The sequence below is a fragment of the Periplaneta americana genome, chromosome 8 (assembly GCF_040183065.1).
Source record: "Periplaneta americana isolate PAMFEO1 chromosome 8, P.americana_PAMFEO1_priV1, whole genome shotgun sequence".
NCBI classification, from domain to species: Eukaryota; Metazoa; Arthropoda; class Insecta; order Blattodea; family Blattidae; genus Periplaneta; species Periplaneta americana.
Genome location: NC_091124.1, coordinates 43974523 through 43996663, shown reverse-complemented (window position 1 = coordinate 43996663; position 22141 = coordinate 43974523). Strand labels below are relative to the sequence as shown.

Here is a 22141-nt window from a genome sequence, read left to right as displayed (position 1 = left end):
ATAGTATAGTATATCTCTGAATTGGTAGCAGCACATGTTGTGATTGTTGCCTGCTTCAAAACTAAGGTTGGTTCTTTGTCGGCATTTATGCCTCCAAACATGTTAAATTCGGTGAAATCTATTGCGAGTGTCGTGAGATTCAAAACATTTTGTTTCCTTTATCAGTGGTATCATGGCCGGTGTGAAGCAAACTTTCCACTTTTTAAATGCCTTAAATTTCGCAGTGAATGCATGTATAAATTATAAAAAGTAAGAGTAAAATGCGAAACTTTACAGTGAGTTAGGCATTTTTAGGCGAATATTAACAAATTAGGCTCTAATAACCGTTTTAGGGCATTTTAGGGCACTATAAAACTCTTTGAATACCTTTCAATTTCCATGAAACACAAATATTAATAATTTTTTTACTTTTCTCCTAAAGAAACAAAATAGGCATTTGCCCTAGAATCCGATGTCTGTTCATTATTAACAAACGTAAACAATGAACTCTGTTCAATGAAATTTGGAACAGTAAAGAACTGGGTAAACTGGCTTACCAGGAAAAATTGGAAATAGAAAGACTGAGTTTCAGTATTATTACTATTATTATTACTCTTATTATTATTATTATTATTATTATTATTATTATTATTATTATTATTATTATTATTATATGTCGTTTTGAATTTATATACGTTTTTTTCGATAGTGAAACATTGGAATCATGACATTTCATATTAGACTAAACGTACAATTTCAAATTCTCTTCGATTTTGGAACCACAAAATTGTGAACACACATAATATTTTATCACGAGCCGCCACTGGTTACGTCGTTTAATATGATAAGCGGATTCAGCAGCAGATCCAGCACAATTGAGAGAAGATTTTAAATGGGAAAGGGCTAATGTGTCTACGCATGTAAAATCCCAGATGAGTGATTTACCTTTGGACCAAGGAATTAATGCCAAGCCTAATACTTAATTTGTATCTTAAAACTCCTATTGTAGCCTAAAAAACAGTTCAAAACTAAACCCCGCACGGATGCGGTTTCTGTCTTGTCAAGTTGTGTAGACTAAATTAATTTCATGTAAACCTAATTTAGGACATGTCATACTTAATAATTACACTACGATTGAGGTTCTGGCTGATATGTACGAAGGAGGATCGAAAAGTAACGCACAACAATTTGCTTACGGAATACTATTTCGGTTAGGACGTTCAAACTTGGCAGATAGTTTGAATCTTGGATCGATTAGGGTCACCCTGGCGGAACGAGCGGTAACTACCGAGTAAAGATGGAACGTGTGTGCTAGTATCGTCTACTTGTGTACAGTGAAACCTCTCCTTATGGACACCCCCAAGATACGGACAGATTTTTATGTCCCAACTGAAATAATATAGAAATAATGATGAATTTAACTCTCGTTTACGGACACTCTCAGACACGGACAGCTGTTTCACAGTCCTAAAGCTTGCTTTACCTCCTGACTGCGGACAGAACTTGGATTTGAAGACCTAATATGTTACAAAAATGGAAAATTTAGTTTTGAGAACTGTACAGAAATTCCTTAACATGAAAGAAGACAGTAAGGGTCTCGTCGGCTACCACTAGCCCAGCCGGATACCCCTTGTTAGCTGGAAGCGGGTGGATAAAATTATAAAATGTAACCTGTCTGATGGGTCCAATATTTCCGCGATCGTGAAATTGTATTCGACACATGATGGGATTAGTAGGATTATTCTCTTCACTTCAATCAGTTGTTCTGTTTCGAGAGACATGGCACCTGAACGTAAAGGTTAAATTGAAAAACTGTAAATTACAGTACTGCATAACTGTAGACCTAGAATAAAATTGAATGGAACAGAACTGTATTTTCCTTTTTCGGTCTTATCTACTGTAGTTCAAAGTTGCAAAGAATTTACTGTAGTATACTGTATTTAGAATTAAACTACAGTAATACATTTCATTTTAAGCGTGAAGGCTTAAATGCATGATGCATATTATAAATTTACTGTTAGATTGGGGAGCCTCCCTCCCAATTAAAGACACCTCCCAAATGCGGACAGATTGTTACGTCCCTTCGGTGTCCGTAAACGAGAGGTTTCACTGTAGTCCGTTTTTGGGGGGGGGGGTAAACGAAAAAATCCGAGTGAAATTCACAGGGAAATGTTGGAGGTGTATGGTGCTGATTATCTGGGCCCTAGCAACATCTCCAGGTGGTGCAGGTTCTTCGAAGAGGGCCACCGACGCGCGCCGTCCCGGCCGGACAGTGACCGCTGCAACACCACCCAATGTCAGAGGCAATCAAACAACGTACAGTCCAGACTTCGCACTGTCTAACTTTCACGTCTTCAGACCGATGAAGAATTTCCTGGGAGGCCAACGCTTCAGTTCGGATGAACAAGTGAAATCAGTCTTTCACAGGTGGTTATACGCCCAGAAAAAAAAAAAAGTTTTATGAACGAGGTGTCCTGATTCTGGTGTCACGATTGGATTGGGTTATTTTACGACGCTGTATCAACATCTAGGTTATTTAGCGTCTGAATGATATGAAGGTGATAATGCCGGTGAAATGAGTCCGGGGTCCAGCACCGAAAGTTACCCAGCATTTGCTCGTATTGGGTTGAGGGAAAACCCCGGAAAAACCTCAACCAGGTAACTTGCCCCGACCGGGATTCGAACCCGGACCACCTTGTTTCGCAGCCAGACGCGCTGACCGTTACTCCACAGGTGTGGACTCACGATTGGAGAAATGTCTCGAGAGACTTTGTTCCTGTGTTGAAAAATAGGTGAAATCTGTAGCTTTCTTGTGCATTATTTCGTTTTGTTTACTACCTATTAAATACATTGCCACAAGAAATTATTGTGCGTTACTTTTCGATCCCCCTATGTACATTGTACATATAATTATCAGGCAATACATCTCACTTGACGATATGTGTCAGAGGAAGAACAATTGAGGGGCTTAGAATAAAAAGCAGGTAAGTGACATTATTAAAAAAATGAGTTAAGTGCGTGTTGTGATAGCCCAAAAGGATGTTTCTTTTGGATAAAATCAGGTAAGTGATCACACTGTGCAGTGCTGCTATATGGGCATCATTTCACCAAACTAGTGTATAATATTCCATTGTATGTAGAACTTTAACTGTAATTTCCTCAAAACTAGGTTTCCGTCACTTACCTGCTTTTTGTTCTAAGCCCCTCAATTGTTTGTATGCATCTGAAGCCTAGATCATATATGTAACAGATATGTCGGGCTTATAGGCTTTGAGGTTAACAACTTTTGTCAGGTTTATTACGCTGCCATCTAGTTGTTACATAAGGAGTCACGTGATAATTCCCATTTGAATTGCATTAGCGACTGTGCTGCTATCTCGTGTTCGTTTACGGCGGACGGGTGGCGATCTTGGCGGTTCTCTTCAAAGTGCTGCCTTATTTTAACGTAGCGAAGAGTTATCTGTTACATATATGATCTAGGATCTGAAGTCTGGTTAGTAACTAGTCAGTGATGTACACAATGGAGGGGGAAAGGAACTGGCCACAATACCCCATTATCTCCTGGCCTAGTTGCCTATGAGTAGACCTCGGATTTTAGGTTAAATGCCTATTTTTCTGTACGGATAAACTAAACCTAGTTAAATATCTTCACATTTAATATAAAATATGAATGTTTGAAAGCGATTTTATGCTGCCTAAAATGCCTATTTTGCCCATTGAGACTTGTTTTTAAGATTTTACAGCCTAAAATTGCCTATTTCTATTTGTTACGTATATATTTTTTAATTTTCGTGTAGCAGTGAAAGAGAAAGTTTTGAATATCATAGGGTGGGTTTGGTTCAAATATCCTGTTATAGTTTGGTTGTAAGAATGAAGAAATTCCTGGAAGGTGTCTGGTTTTGTTGAGCACTTAAGCAGACAGTAGGAATGTGATGAATCGGGAGGATGCAGTTCTGCCTAAAGAAATCAGCATGGCAAATATTGCTAGATTTAAATATGCATCCATTGTTTCGGTATCATTGGGAAGACCTTTTTTTGCTTATAAAATGGTTCTAAGAAAAAGCAAAGTTGTAATGTATTGCGATGCCAGTTACGAGTAATGTGTTACTTCACTGGTAAATTAATTAATTTAATTGTAATATAAACACGTATGTATTAGCAACCTTAGAGCAATGAGGCCGATGAATTCATTAAAAATTACGTACAGTCATTTCCCATAGCTATGGTCCTGAAACACAACTATGATCCACAATACAACCATTCAAATTTTGTACTCCATGACGTAGTACCTCGCTTATCTATATTTTTACTGTACTGTAGTTTGAAGACAAGTCACTGCAGCTATCTACGAACGGTCAATGTTACTTCTACAATGTTCTTTGAGTGGTTGTATCGTGGACCATAGTTGTGTCCCAGGTCCATAGTTATGGGAAATGACGGTACCGGTATTCATAATTTAAGACTTAACAGAAATAAAGTTTATGCTCGACCATGCCGAAATGTAGTAATTATACACCTGGTAGCAGTCCTTTAATGCATGTCATTAAAGTACACCTACTCATTAAAGTACATGTGTTTCAGCCAATGACAACTCAGTTTACAGGTGTTCAGCCAATGACAAGTCAGCTTTGTACCGTTATAAAACCGCAAGTATCGATTATTCTCGGATATGCAATCGAAAGAGAATTAGCGAAAAGTCACGGAGGCTGGAAATCCAATACTGTCGTAGAAGGTTATCTTCTGTTACTCTAATAATTAGCGTTAATTGTAAATAATATTCAAATAAATTCAATTTGTCATCTCGTTTTTCAATGTCGAATTCAATAATCAAGGTTATACCAAGTTTAACGGGATTACATCAAGGTCAATGACATTATTGTTCCTCGGAAAAAATCAATACTTTCGCGTCTGCGCACATCTCACAATTCACGACTTAGAACAAGGTCACTTCCGATCTTGTCAGATACAAATAAAATGTATACATCTGACTAATTTCAAGTTAGAAATATGGTCGAGCATAAAAAGTCGTATGAAACTCGCCTATAATGGTAATTAAGAAGCTCGTATGAAAATTATGAAACTCGCTTGCGCTCGTTTCATGAACATCCATAGTCGCTTCTTAATTACTATCATTATAGGCTCGTTGCATAATGTACTATTCTAACCGCAATATTTTTTACTGTTTTTGTCACTGTATACAGTAATGCTTAATACTCACTAATTGACTGCATTTTTATAGTTTGTAGTTTGTGTGGGTAGAAGTCACATTTTAGATGCATAAAATAGTATTTTTAGGTGCCTAGATATATGTTTTCAGTGTCTATTTTGATAAATTCAGAGCCTATTTTAGGTGTCTAAAAGTTAGTTTTTAAGTGCCTAAAAATCCGAGGTCTGCTCATGAGTGATGCCTTATTCGTGTCACTTGTGGGGTCCAGATGTCTTAGGACAGCAGACTAAACAACAACGACAACAACATAGCTTACCTCGCTTATCTATATTTTTACTGTACTGTAGTGTGAAGTCAAGTCACTGCAGCTATCTACGAACGGTCAATGATACTTCTACAATGTTGTTTGAATGGTTGTATCGTGGACCATAGTTGTGTTCCAGGACCATAGTTATGGGAAATGACGGTACAGGTATTCATAATTTAAGACTTAACAGAAATAAAGTTTCTAACCGCAATATTTTTTACTGTTTTTGTCACTGTATACCGTAATGCTTAATACTCACTAATTGACTGCATTTTTATAGTTTGTAGTTTGTGTGGGTAGAAGTCACATTTTAGCTGCATAAAATAGTATTTTTAGCTACTTGAAATTGTATTTTTAGGTGTCTAAATATATGTTTTCAGTGTCTATTTTGATAAATTCAGATCCTATTTTAGGTGTCTAAAAGTTAGTTTTTAAGGGCCGTATTCATAGACATTCTTAGCGCGGGCTTCCGGTGGATGGTCAGCGAACTAACGTTTTTCGTATTCATAAACCAGTGTTAGCGATATTTATTTATTTATTATTTTTTTACTAATAATTGTAACATAAAATATCAAATATACAGAGAAACTTTAGCTCGCCCCTGAAAGAATAGAACTCGTGCTCAGGGGCGGATTCCTGAATTGAAATTAATAATTATACAATACAATTATAATTAATAATTATACAATATAATTTGCAATTATAGTATATAAATTTAAATTTACAATTTTTCAATTTTTATAAAATCCATACATAACTTTTTTAATTTAATACTAGAACTATTAGAATTGACATTGTGTATTGTTTATCTTTTTATTGTGTATTGTTTATATTGTGTATACCACTGCCACCGGGTGCTTGCCCACTTGCAGTGTAAATAAATACATACATACATTAGGATATTTAAATATAAATTTGTTATATATTCTTGGGCCTAATTACTACTATGATTAATTTGTTATATATTCTTGGGCCTAATTACTACTATGATTAAGTACTGTAACAGTGTTGCATTTTGGTTCAAACAATCTTAAAGACTTCATACCTTTTGTTTCATAACTATGAGAATACAATTCAAAATTATTTCGATTTTTATGTATGAATTTTATTAATATAATATAATAAATTTGTCTTACGTTAAGGACATTAAACAAATTTTGAGATGGAAAATCAATAGGTTTATGAAGACATATTTTAATTAATAATAAAGTGGATTAAAATTGGATTTAAATGAGCTACCCCATCCTATAATTCCATACATAATTACCGATTGAAATTAAGTGAAATATATTGTACGTAATAAACTTATTGACAAGTAATTCCTCAATAAAACAAAATAGTATACTATTTTACGTAATTTATTACAAAGGTAATTAATGTGTTGGTTCCATTTTAAATGATTACCGAAAATTATGCCTAAATACTTAACTTCAGAGGACTCTTTAATAATCGGACATTTACACTGTATAAGACAACAATCAGAATTACGTAATTTAATACTTAATATAGATGTAGATATGATATGATATGAATCCCGTACAAGTAATCAGTCGATAGCCGGGGCTAGTTTAGCACGCTTGTAGTGCGGGCTAGCGAAATGTCTATGAATAACACCCTAAGTGCCTAAAAATCCGAGGTCTGCTCATGAGTGATGTCTTGTTCGTGTCACTTGTGGGGTCCAGATGGCTTAGGAAAGCTGACTAAACAACAACAACATAGCTTATCGACATAATAATTACACGTCAATCAACTTTACACATCAAGGCACTCCGACTTCAAACTATCACACTCAGTAGATATAGATATATAAATCATATTTACAACAAGGCTCTGACTGATATGCACGTCTATTATCAGGCATATAAACGCATATTTTTCATTTATCTGGTGCTTAAACCAAGATTAAGAATACGAAAAGTCACAAACGTGGAATACAGAAGAAACACAGACATTGAAACACATTACAGGAGTTATATTTTATTTATTGCAATCTGACAACATGCAGACAGTGCGCTGTTGTAGGCGAATCATTGTAGACAATTCAGCGGCAATCAACAAAGCACTCCATAATGAAATGCACTGCTGACTCTCTGCAAATGTATGATATTGCGACGTTAGTTATGATGGATGAAAGTTGAGATTAAAAAAGAACAGATGTCAGGAGAACGCTGCAGTATGATAGGCACGAAAGTCACAGGAAGTGTTTATAGACTTCTTTGCGCTCGCTAAACTCGAATTTTCCCCGCCTATCAACAATAATATAGGCTCGACAATGCAATATTCTGTGGAAAATTACACTTGCCAGAAATATGAGGAATTACGTGACAAACCACAATATTTCACTGTACTGCGGTGGCAAGTGAGAGGAAATTCGATGGTGTGTAAAGAGAATCGTATTTTAAAACAGCTTAGCCGCAAGCAAATCATCAATTTTGAATTAGTTTTATCTGTGCATTAGATCAGGCTTCCATACTGCTGACGGAGATTGCGTGTGCAATATCACATACTAATGTACAATATGTATGTATGTATGTATGTATGTATGTATGTATGTATGTATGTATGTATGTATGTATGTATGTATGTATGTATGTATGTATGTATGTATGTATGTATGTAAAGTTGCCTCGTTTAATTATTAGGCAGCGGCATTCCTTTTAAGATTTGTAGGTCTTTATTCCATGCACCGATAATAAAATGAAAATGCGACGTTGTCACGTCTTGTTTGTTGCTGCTATATATTAATATAACATGGATATGGGCTAGGCTTAATTGCTCAAAGTATTAGTTAATTTGAAGATTATTTATATTATTTAGATTATTTATTTTAAATTAATTGTTTAAATAAATAATTAAATGTTTCTCCAAAAGGAAAACCGGAAAATTTGACTTTTTGTAATAATTCTTTTATTGTTAAGGATTGGCCCTTATTGTAAGAACTATATATTTCACGGCGAATGTAATCACACGTAAAACCATCTACTTTATTAAATTTTGTGACTTTGTGTCCACGCTTTTTAGGTGTCTTAGGTCCCTTTTTTACAATTTTACTTACAGTATTTCTATTTAATTTAAGAATTTTAGATGTCTCCGAAATTTTTCCTTGACCTAAACTGTTTTTCAGAACATACGTGTGATCATTGCATACAAACGTTTGAATTTGAATTGTTATTTAACTCTGATATATTATTATTATTATTATTATTATTATTATTATTATTATTATTATTATTATTATTATTATTATTATATTATTACCATCGTCGTTATTGACGTTCATGGGTATCGGTTCCGACACTTCACTCGCTTCCCACGGCTTCCACATTTTTATTATACACTGAACTGTAATATAATTAATTTTCACTGTGAACTAGAACAAGACATACTGCTAAAATTTGCAACTCTGGTTTATCCGCGTGGAGTATTGGAGCGGCCTTCAAAAGACTTGACGACAACAATGGACAGCGACATAATTAAAATTATTGAAACTACAAAGCTTCCGTCCTCTTTGACACCGCTAGCCTACTAATTGAACGTGGCTACTTTATGTATGTATGTATGTATGTATGTATGTATGTATGTATGTATGTATGTATGTATGTATGTATGTATGTATGTATGTATGTATGTATGTATGTATGTATGTATGTATGTATGTATGTATTACTACTGCTACACTTTGGATGTTATCATAACTAGAGAGCGAAATTTTAGGCCGTAAAAGGTGTAAGAAGGCAGAGAAATCAATAACTGACATAGGAAAAAGTGATATTTGAATTAGTTTTATCTGTGCATTAGATCAGGCTTCCATACTGCTAACGGAGATTGCGTGGTATTTTAGGCGCCTAAAATAGGCTCTTAAACTCTTTTATTTAGGCTCTATAAAATAAAAAATAGGCTTTTTTTGTTAAAGAATGTCACTAATATAAGATTCAACATTTATTTAATGCAAAATTCTAGGATTAAAAGAAACTTCCACAAATTTCACATTTTACAAGGGTGCACATGCATACACAAAATGAAGACACTCTGTCTTTAAGTTAGTGTTTTTCATTTACCAATCGCATTTTCATACAGTAGAACCTCTATTATCCGTGGTAATGAAGGGGGTGGACTGAACGGTTAATCGAAAAAATCGGATAATCCGTACCATGAAATATTTTCATAAATTAAGCATTTAATACTTGGTTTCATAATTTGAAATTTCTACCATACTGCAACTACTGGTGTCTTCTTACTACACAGTATAAAATGTTATGCTGGTTATAAATAATAAAACAGTGAAATACAATAATACGTACTACTTTGTTTTATTCTATTAAATTGCTCATATTTCTAATGCCAATCTTGTATTCTGATGCGCTATGAGCTGCAGTTTTTCCTTTCCCAAACAGCTCAACACTTTTTTTTTTGGACATTTTGCACAGAATGACTCAATGATTCATAGGATTGCAGTTGTGTGAAAGTTCTTGGGGTCATTTCTTTCAAAGCTGATAGTGACTATTTTACAAGTTGTGGAAAAACCTCCCCCCAAAAGTGTTTCTACTGCCGGTAACGGTAGCATTCCTACTACAAACTGTCTAACAGTAAAGAATGGTAATAACTTTCCGTAGAAAAAATGCGTGTTAACATATTGTACAGTACTTAGTATTTTTCTGCAGCAAAAGAAAAAAAAATAGCGAGACAGTCGGATAATCCACCAATCGGTTAATAGGGTGACGTATAATCGAGGTTCTACTGTACTTTACTTCACAGTAGATGATCAGCACCTATTTGGCTATTGTGTCGCTGACTGCTAACTTACAAATGGTAAAAAAAAAAAGGTAATGTAAGAGAATGCTCGGCGAGTTTGTGTTAAATTGCTGACAGACAGAGGAAGGTATAATAATAATAATAATAATAATAATAATAATAATAATAATAATAATAATAATAATAATAATGTCTCGCAGGAGTTCTTTTCCATGTCAGCAAATCTATCTACTGACATGAGCCTGTTGAATTTAAGCACACTTAAATGCCATTGACCTGGACCAGGATCGAACCCGCAACTTCGCGCACAGAAGGCCAGCGCTATACCGACTACGCTACCCAGGCCGACTGAAAGTTGGAATTTTAGGATTGAGAGATTGTAAGAATGAGAAGGGTGGCCCGGAGGTACTTCTCTATTGTGTTGTTCACTGCTAGGAAGGAGTTATCCGTCTTGGAATGTAAACGGTACAGGATGTTAAGAAAAACAGTAAATGGTTACGAAAAATGATGAAAAAAATTGTAAAAACTTAAAAATAGGCACTAACGTCGAAATAGGCATTTTTAGGCACTATAAAACCCTTTTTATTTATAGCTATATTTCCATGAAAAATGTAAATATTAAATGTCAAGCTTGTATGGTATCAAGGAAAAAAATAAGTTTTTGCCTAAATTCCGCTCTCTAATCATTATATATATATATGTATATATATATATATATATATATCCTATATATATATGCCAATGAAGAAATTTTCGTGTCGAGATTTCTGCAATATTGTTTGTGCGAGATCGTGCGTATTTGCTTGCTTTCAGCACAAAACCAATACGCGGTAAGTATTCCCAACGTAACACACATAACAATTTCCCTATTCTTACCGCTTAAGCGTCATATTCATTTTACTGCTTTAGGCTTTTAACATATTATTTTTAAAGACGTTCAATATAGTAATAATTATAAATTGGGAACTTATCACTGCAATTCCACCTAAATTGCACTGTTAATTATTGTTTTTAAATATTTTGCACGACAAAAGCAACATTGGTACTAGGATTCACAAAACTGCAACCACAGTCTCCAGTGCATCGACTTCTTGCCAGACGGAGGGTTTATCAAATGCTGCCATCTAGAGTGCTAATGCTTCAACTTCGACGGAAACTGGAAAATCAATATTCATGCAAAAAAGTTTCACAATACAAAAAACTGGTGGTGGTGCTCTGAATAACTGCACAAATGTGACAATTAATTTTAATGTGCAGAAATAAATAATTTTGTTATAATTTCAATGCGCAGAAATAAATAATTTTCTTAAAGTATTAAAATGAAAAATAAATTACATAACCATACCGTTTGTTTTAAGTTCGCATTTATAGACTGGGGGAAAAAAAAAGACAGACGTATATCACGGCCTGCTGGAGTATAGTAAACACAGAAAACATTTTATAGGAACAATGTTGAAGATAGATATATTTGTTTTCCAGAGTTGCCGTCATTGAACAGAAACCAAGATGGAGATTTCATTGCAACTAATTCAGGTATGTAATAAACGATCTTCGCACAAAATAATGCACGATACACGAGCGGTATGTTTGTTTTCATGTTCTCGGAAATTAAAAAAGCTCAACTACGTTTCGCTTTTTCAATCTTTTCCTCGAACATGAAAACGTCAACATACCGTTCTTGTAACGCATATTACTATTACAAGAAACAGACTGAAGACTCTCTTCATAATCTGTAGCTATAACTTTTAACATAATAACTTAGTGTGTTTTCGTGCAGCATGAGTAGGAAGCACCTCGGATGTGATGGCTTACACGCAACAATCCTCACGCAACAGCGGCCATTCGTTTCCTCGGATACCCTGCCTGAATTTACAATTAATTCCGCCAAGACAACGGATTCTGTGAGAGAGATGTGCTACAACTTCCACAACATCCACTGGACACCAATCGAGTCGTCGGAAATCATATTTCACATTGGAGTGTAAGTCATTGCACATTCACATTCTTTGCTACCCATCACCAGCACCGTAGTCTCTTCACATTAATCATTAATCATTTCATTGGATATTCTTCCCGCCGCACAGCGATCTTTTTATGCTATCTGGCCGCGCAAAATTCGATTCAGTAGAAACATTAAAATAACAATTTGTGCATATGTTAAGCATTTTGTTTATCCATATCGACATGATTCGAATTCAATTTAGGCTTAATATTAACTCAATCACAGACATATACAGAGTGATTCACGAGGATTTACTTACGGAGCTTATTTATTTATTTGTATTGCTAGTAAGTTTGAAATGAATACAAATTAATAAATACAATGAAAGATAAACTAGCCCACTCCTGAATGAGTAAGACTCGTGCTCAGGAGGGGATTCCAATATAGACAAAAATAAAATTAAAGTTGAGTGAATACAGATTAAATAGTGTTTAATATGCTTAAACCCAAACTATAAATACAATACAAATTTTTTTTATTTATTTTTTTTTATTAATTTGGAGAGGATTCGTGGTTGAAATATTATTGGAATAAAATTTGTTTAATAATCTAGGACCTTGACTCGTGCTATGATAAAAAGCTGCATTGGTTTTACATTTTGGTTCAGACAAACGCATAGAATTCATATTTTTAGTTCTATATTTACGTATATACCTTTCAAAGTTATTAAAATTTCTATGAAAATATTTTAATGAAATGAAATAATACAGTTGTTTAATGTAATCTTTCTGCTTTTTTAAACAAATTTTTAATACTATTTTTTCTGTAGTAAAATTAACGGATATTTCCGAAGACATTCTCAGCAAAAAAATGTCGTATAAACATTTGTCCTAATCTCAATATTTTAAGAGTTACACCAATTTGAAGTTGTTAGTAAAATACCCTTTTTCCTTTAATTTTAAGTGTAATAAAATATTACAAATAGAGAATGAACTATTGAGAAATGCCATTTCTCTAATAGGCTAGTATTCTAAAGCTAAAAATACGTTGTTAATTGCTTTGTACGGATTTTGATTTTAAATTTTAAACTAAAAATTACATAATTCTTACGCACTTAACACAAAAATTGTCACAAATCATACAAGCGCCGTCTTAAAGTACATTGAAATAATATATGATATGCGCAAATCACGAAGTGATTTAAGACGGCGCTTATTCCGTCGGATCCCGGCCAACTAGTCACTCATAACGAGTGCACCTCAGCACATGTGTGGACTTCGGTCCTATGTTCATAGACATCTATGACGTAGTGCAGAGGGCGGCCACTAGAGGGAACCCCAAGAGTTGGAACTCAATCAGAGACAATTCTGTTCGACGCCGGGGTTGTATCCGGTGTGGCTTAGTGGATAAAGCATCATCAGCACGTAGAGCTGAAAACCCGGGTTCAAGTCCCGGCGCCGGAGAGAATTTTTCTCCGTTCCATTACTCTTTCATCGTATGATGACGCAGAATATCTGCATGGAAATATCATATGTACTTCGGTACATTGAAATAAACAAATCATACAACTTTAGGAACTTCATTCTTTACAGTTTAATTATGCATCCTAATGTACAGTCTGAAGAATTTACAAGAGTGGCGTGATTTGTAACAATCGTTGTGATAAATGAGTAAGAAAATGTAATTTTGTAGTTAAAAACTGAAAAAAAGAATTCTGTACGAAGCAACTGTAGAATTCACACACATTTTTAGCTTCAGAATATTAGCTAATTAAAGAAATGATATTCCTGAATAGTTCATTCTTTATCTGTAATATTATTTTTATAGAATAATAGCATTTTACAAACAAATTCAAATTAGTGTAATTCTGAAAATATTGAGATATTGAAAATAGGACAAATATTTATTTGACATTTTTTGTTCAGAATGTCTTCGGAAATAAGCCCCGTAAGGGATGTAAATCCTCGTGAATCACTCTGTAGGTATTCTACAGGCAGCAACACTGCAGGACTTCAGGTCTCCATCACTGCATGTATGAAATATATAAGTAAAATACATGGAAGAAATCAGTTACATTATATTTTTTATTGGCGGCCGGGTAGCTCAGTTGGTAGAGCAGCTGGCTACGGACTGGAAGGTCCGGGGTTCGATCCCAGGTGGTGACAGGATTTTTTCTCGTTGCCAAACTTTCAGATCGGCCCCGAGGTTCACTCAGCCTCCTATAAAATTGAGTACCGGTCTTTCCCGGGGGTAAAAGGAGGTCAGAGCGTGGTGCCGATCACACCACCTCATTCTAGTGCTGAGGTCATGGAAAGCATGGAAAGATATGTCGGGCTTATACGCTTTGAGGTTAACAACTTTTGTCAGGTTTACTACGCTGCCATCTAGTTGTTACACAAGGAGCCACGTCATAATTCCCATTTGAATTGCATTAGCGACTGTGCTGCCATCTCGTGTTAGTTTACGGCGGACGGGTGGCGATCCTGGCGGTTGTTCACTTCAAAGTGCTGCCGATTTTAACGTAGCGAGGAGTTATCTGTTACATATATGATCTAGGCAAGTAGGCAACGTTTCGCACCTCTCTGCTATGATAAAGACGAACCTTCGAAACGGTGTGAGGGTTCCATATGTGTACTTCACTAGAGGTGGAACAAGTTCAAGCGACACCTCCTTCAAAGAATATGACGACGTGCTCTGTGTATGAATGCACTGCTTCTCAGTTACCACAGTTCTGTCGTGAGTTCTCTGGAATAATTTGAAACCAGCTGAGCTTGAAATCAGACTAAGCATTATTAGCCTCGGCGCAGTAGGAGTCCCTTCTTAGGAAACTCTCTGTGAAACCGTTTGATATGGACAATAATAATTTGAGTTCATAAACCCCAAGCGTGTAGAAGAATATCATGCGAAATTTGAGATATATCTGTGGAGAGGCAGCTATCATTAGACGCACTTCCTCGTGTGATTCCTGGAAGCTGCAGGTATTCGAGGCCTGGAGCAGCGTCTGCCGGCACGCGAGCACTGGCAGGCCAGGCAGGGCAGGCAAAACCACAACGCAGTGCGGTAATCAGTCAGCAGCTGACGTCAAGTCTTCAGGTGGCTGAGCTGACAGCGGCGCCAAATGTGTCACAGAACAGTGCACTGCAGCTTGTATAGTCCGGATCAGCTTACTTAATACCCTAATGGCGAAGTGTATCAACATCGGTTAAAAACCCAGTAATCGTAGATTATGAAACGACGGATAAACAGTAACAGTAGTTAAAATGTAATTTGTGTGCACCATTCATAATCACCGATTACTTAAACATGGCTAGCTGACACCTCATTTAACCAGAGTAAAGTCTATGATGGTACACTGTTTCTACAAAATGACTAAAGGAAAGCATCCATACCGCTGCAAAGACAATAGTCAACGTCTAAAAATGACTGCGCTCACTCCGTTCTACATCGAAATGAACGTGTCGTACATTTTCGCTTTGCATTTGTTTGCCTTTGGGCGCTGTTATACTTGCGAGTTGCATTTCCTTTATGTTAGGTTAAAATCGTACAAAATAGAAAATTAAATGCAAAAATGATTATATCCCATTGTGTGGTTGAAATATCGCTAGACTTAATTACTAGAATTTAAATATAGCCTATTATATAAACAGATGGAATATCTATAAAGGAAAAGGACGCAGAAGATTAATAGGAATGTGTATACGATCTAGGACCCCATTTACACGAGGGAACTGTTATTATCCTATGATCCATCCATAACCTCTCTTTGTTCAGCCAGTGACATAGAGAAAGAGATATTAGAGTATAGCCTCTTAAAATACAGAAAATAACAGTTACATAGAATCGTAATATAAGCAGCCGAACCATAGGAGAAATATGACTTTTTGTGTTATTTCAAGTGATCCATTTGTAGATTTTGATAAACGAAATCCCTCCTGACAAGTACTGTATTATAATAATAATCGTCTTCGAAATAAACATCTGTGGCTCTGGCCGCCATTTTGCTTTATTTGCTCTACTAATCACTGGCTATCTCCTTTAACAGCTCGAATATTGCCGGTTAGAGATTACTGTGGTTAACCTCCTATTTAAGTCGTAACCGAGGTCGATACACTGTAAAAATGCTTAATCAGAGGTTAGGTGACATTTTTAACCGGTGTTTACACTAACCGACGTTGATACACGTGGGCATAAGGGTGAAACCTAACCATTTTTCCACTATTACTAAATATGCTAGTGGATTATAGTGATTTTTCTAGCTATCAGGTTGAATTTTCTTTTACCAACTTCGTTTCGAATTTCGGGTATTGCCAAATACTAATACTGGCAGTTTACAGTAAAGCAAACTAATGAAAATGCAAATAAGTAAATACATTTTTAGGTTAGGTCTCATGAATTGTAAAATCTTTACTCAAAACAATAAATTTCATGTTGCCTGACAAAATAAAACGTAATATTAGATCATGCTAATCCTAATTAACAACATAATATGTGAGAAGTCCAGGACTATTTCATAAATAAATTATTGAACCATTTAGGAAACACCTCGCAACATAAAGATGAGATGTGGTAAATAAGCAAGACATTGTTATTGTTAACAATATTTTATTATTATTACTATTATTATTATTGTTATTATTATTATTATTATTATTATTATTATTATTTCAGTACGTACCATTGTGATTTTACCCTCTTTGGTGATATCTGGTATTAGTTGGCAACACTGAAGAGATGGTCAAATTAGACTTTTAGGAATTACTCTTACCTGATCCTTACTATATTTGAATAAACTACCAACCCATGTCAATGCAGCTGATACACGCTTGTCCATTGTACGCTACTCCGCAAAGATTCAGTTGTTTATCACGTGCCAATGATATTGTAGTTTATGCCTTGTTGACACGCGCACATAATAGTAATATACGTTCCAAGAGCGGTATGTTGACGTTTTCATGTTCGAGGAAAAGATTGAAAAAGCGAAACGTAGTTGAGCTTTTTTAATTTCCGAGAACATGAAAACAAACATACCGCTCGTGTATCGTACATTATTTTGTGCGAAGATCGTTTATTACATACCTGAAAATTTCTAATTAGTTGCAATGAAATCTCCATCTTGGTTTCTATTCAATGACGGCAACTTTGGAAAACAAATATATCTATCTTCAAACAATGTTGCTATAAAATGTTTTCTGTGTTTACTATACTCCAGCAGGCCGTGACATATGTCTGTCTTCCCCCCCCCCCCAGTCTATAAATGCGAACTTAAAACAAACGGTAAGGTTATGTAATGATTTATTTTTTTCATTTTAATATTTGAACAATATTATTTATATAACATATTGCAGTAATAACATCGGCATCTGGAATCTTGTCGATGTTTTCACGGCTTCCTTAATGTTACTTGTATCAGGAATGCAATAAGTTTCATGGAGTAGTAGACTTTACTTAATTTTTGCAAATATTTAAAAACAATAATTAACATTGCAATTTAGGTGAAATTGCAGTGGTAAGTTTCCAATTTTTAATTATTACTATGTTAAACGTCTCTAAAAATAATATGTTAAAACCTAAAGCAGTAAAATGAATGTGGCGCTTAAGCGGTAAGAAGAGGGAAATTGTTATGTGTGTTACGTTGGGAATACTGAATGTGATATTACCGCGTATTGGTTCTGTGCGGAAAACAAGCAAATACGCACGATCTCGCACAAAGCTATTTACTGTTCTCCCAATACAATGATTTCCTAGATTGCGTATTTTTATATTCCCAGAAATTAAGATATCCGACTTCAAATGCAAATTATCAGCTTGAATTATTTTGCGCAAATTCTCATGATAAATATTTTCGTATTTATCATGAGTAATAGCACGAGAGGATCTGAGATTACTGATCAATTATCGACCTACGTGCTGCTGGATCTAGGAAGTTCAGATCATCCAGTGTCATTTATGAAGACTATTGCCTGCGTGGGACGGGAACACTAGAATCTTAGTAAAATTCATAAATGCGTTTAATAAAAATTACGTACAAAGTTTTATATGCAATTAAAATTCTAATGGCGCATGAACTACTCTCTGCATACTGGATAATAACGGATTGATCATAATCACTCTTTTAGAAACAGTTTCGGCAACTTCTCAAAACTAAATAATACTGTCAACGTTCGGATAAGGTAGCGATCTACTCGATCGATCTAATAGTGCTAAATTTAATGAATGAATGGTTTGGTGTACATAAACTATCTGTAGCACTTTAGTGTTGATAGAACCAGCGCGATCAAATTTAATACACATAACAGTGCTCAGGTGTCCTACAATATTAGGCAGGAGTGTAGTCGTAAATAAAATATACTAGGGCGCGTCGTGAAAAGAAGAAGAAGATGGTATTATTATTATTATTATTATTATTATTATTATTATTATTATTATTATTATTATTTTAGGATAAACCGCGACAAGACGCTCTTCAAGGAACAGCGTGTAAACAGAGTATTTACCAATGCGAATTTGGCGGGTTATCTATTATAATTTTATTACTGAATTACAGCTATCATGAATACTAGTACAGCATTATCTCATTGTGCAATACGTCAAAGACATTAACCGTATCCGTATGTAGGTTAGGTTAGGTCACGGTGGCTACGGGCGAGTTAGGACGACCCTTGGCACGTCGGCCATACTGAGGCCTATTGTGTACCCCGAATGTTATGGGATAAATGAGGATGAGGGTGTACTAGCCCACCGGCCGCATGTGACCTCTAATCCGTTCACATAATAGGGGCCTTCTACCTCCCTCGCCCTAAGTTCACACTGCCAAGGTGACCAAGCAGCACAGGATCCATTCCAACGGCCCTTCCAAGAAGTCGAAGCGCCCTTGGAAGTGCTCTAAAGGAATTAATTCTGGCATAGATATTGCGGAAGGCTGGGATCTCAGGAAAGGTTGCGAAGAGGACGCCCCTGCCGTAAGCGGATGAAGACATGCGTCTTGACCTGAATATGGTTATTGAAATGTTAAATGTTAAGTTATGTCTTATTTAACGACGCTCGCAACAGCAGAGGTTATATCAGCGTCGCCGGATGTGCCGGAATTTTGTCCCGCAGGAGTTCTTTTACATGCCAGTAAATCTACTGACATAAGCCTGTTGCATTTAAGCACACCTAAATGCCATCAACCTGGCCCGGGATCTAACCCGCAACCTTGGGCATAGAAGGCCAGCGCTATACCAACTCGCCAACCAGCTCGACTGGTTATTGAATGAGATGAGAAAGATGAATGATATTGTGCAAATTAAGCTTTCCCGGGTAGCTCAGTGGGAGACCGTTGGTACGTTTAACCAAAGGTCCCGGGTTCGATACCCGGCCCCGGAACAATTTTTCCCTCGAAATTATTCAAATTAACTTTACAGGGAGTTATTCCTGAAAGCTTAATTTGCATAATACACGTCACTGTACGTAACAGAAAACCACAATTTAAAGTCACACAGTTAGTGTGCACTCAAATGTTGGTTGCTTGACGGTTGTCAGCCCACTTTGAGGTCTGTGGATATAGAAGGAAAAATTGGATCGGTGTCGGGTAGAGTTCCCGGGTAGCTCAGTGGGAGAGCGTTGGTACGTTTAACCAAAGGTCCCGGGTTCGATACCCGGCCCCGGAACAATTTTTCCCTCGAAATTATTCATGAATGATATTATATAATTCTTTTTTCTTGGTTGTACATTAACTACCACACTCCGACCCGATGCGGCTAACTAAGGAACTTCTACGAGGACACATCGTAGGCTAAGAGTTGAACCCTTGGTTAGTACAGTCTGAGAAATATAAAAATTGTTTTAGCGGCATTTTTACACTTAACTCGTGCAATGTCCCAGCAGACACAAACGGGTCCCTGGGTAGGCCTAATAGTGGATTCTCCAAGATGGCCCTGTGTGGCACTTGTATACCCCTGAGCAGCAATCAGGAAATCGTCAGATGAGCCCGCAGCGACAGTTGATCGCGCAACATGAGAATATAGAAAGAATCGAAGACAAAAATTAGCATGGATCGCTGCAGGGCCGTGGGAAGCCACGGAGACTGCTCTACTGCTCCTCCTGCCTCTTTGCTTCCGATTATCTTACTTCTCTTGCGCCCTTCTTTCATATCCCAATTTTCTTCATTGTTCTCCTTTCTCCTTACCAACACTTTCCTCTTTCCTTCATATCCCCAATCTTCCTCAATACTATTCCTAAAGAAATTACCCCCAAACTAAATTCAGCTTGTTTTGCTATTAGATCTATGCAAAAGATAGTAAATATCAATACCTTAAAAACAATATACTTTGCATACTTCCACTCGGTAATGAGTTTTGGAATAGGCTTAATATTCTGGGGAAATTCCACAGATAGTAACAATATATTTCTATTACAAAAAAGAGTAATTAGAATAATGGTAGGTGCCAAATCTAGTGAATCGTGTAGGGCTATTTTCAAAAAACTACAAATAATGCCCATGGCTTGTCAGTATATCTTTTCATTAATAATCTTCCTCGTATGTAATCGTGAAAACTATGTAACAGTTCATAGCATAAATGCACGTCAAAAATGACTTTCATACTCCATCGGCAAGTCTATCGTGCTATCAAAAAGGAGTGCGTTATATGACAGTAAAAATTTTAATAGCCTCCCTATCGATATAAAAAATGAAACTCAAAACATAAAATTATTTAGGGCCAAGTTCAAGAAGTACCTAATTTCTCACGCCTTCTATTCTGTAGGTGAATTCATGACTTTCAATAACACTTCATGATATTGATACTATAACTTTGTGTTGTACTAGTAGACTATATTGTAAATCTCGTCTATATATATTTCGTCTACACTGTGACTAAAAATTAAGATTTTATAATAGTATTAAGTTTTCTGACTTGTTCCATATTCTAGCTGTAAGCATGTATGAATACCATGGAATGTTAATAAATACAATACAATACAACATTTTTAATCACTCTTCTCACTGTGTTCTTTCTTCTCGTTCTCTTCCTCTTCCCCCATCATCTTTCTCTCCGCTACTACTGCGTCATCTCATTTTTTTTCTCGCACACTCCATCTTCTCCTTCCATCTCCCTACTCCACAGCCTTCCCCTTATTTTGTAAACAATACTTGATTCTCCACTCATTCAATCTGTCCCTCTACTCTTTACCTAACCGATTCTTTACATAATTTAGCTCTTCTCTCCCTAATTCTTCTTTCTTGTTCTTCTGCTCCTCTGCCTTCCTTTTGTTTTCCACTTGCTTCCCTTCTCTTCTTTTACTTTTCCTCCAGCCTACTCTTCATTCTCTTCTATCCTTCTCCTTCTACTATTCCCCCTCGTCCTCTTCGTCCTTTCAGGCATGTATTATTAACCTCTACACTCTCATTTCACCTTCGCTTATGACTTGGTAACAACCACTGTCCGTTAAGAGATTTGCTTCATTCAATTCTCTATTTGGTTTTGTGGTACGAAAATTATTGCGATTTGTAATTCCTGAGGACTCTTAACTATTTCTAATTCAGCCTACCCTGTAATCTATCTACGCCATTGACTCGAATGCTTTATGCCATTACACACAGCACCCAAATTTTACGAGCTACGAGTATATTCATGTATGTGTTATGGCCTAGATGATAATTAATATACCCAGATAGCTCGGCCTTATAGGCTTTGACGTTAACAACTTTTGTCAGGTTTACTACGCTGCCATCTAGTTGCTACATAAGGAGTCACGTCATAATTCCCATTTGAATTGCATTAGCGACTGTACTGCCATCTCGTGTTCGATTCCGGCGGACGGGTGGCGATTCTGGCGGTTGTTCTCTTCAAAATGCTGCCGATTTTAACATATAAATGAGCTATCTGTTGTTATGGTATACAGGATTAAGTGAAATTTAAGGTATCTACTATGTCATACAACGAAGATGGACACGTGTTAAAGTGTGCAATGAAGTTAGAGGTGTATTTATACAAGTTGAAGAAGTATGTTATAT

At 36.0% G+C, this 22141-nt stretch overlaps 1 protein-coding gene across 3 annotated transcripts in view; it reads right to left on the bottom strand.

Moving 5' to 3' along the window:
• Nucleotides 1–22141, bottom strand: part of lin-28 (protein lin-28 homolog) — a 253510-nt gene that overhangs the window by 27227 nt on the left and 204142 nt on the right. The gene's annotated exons all lie outside the window — the stretch shown is intronic.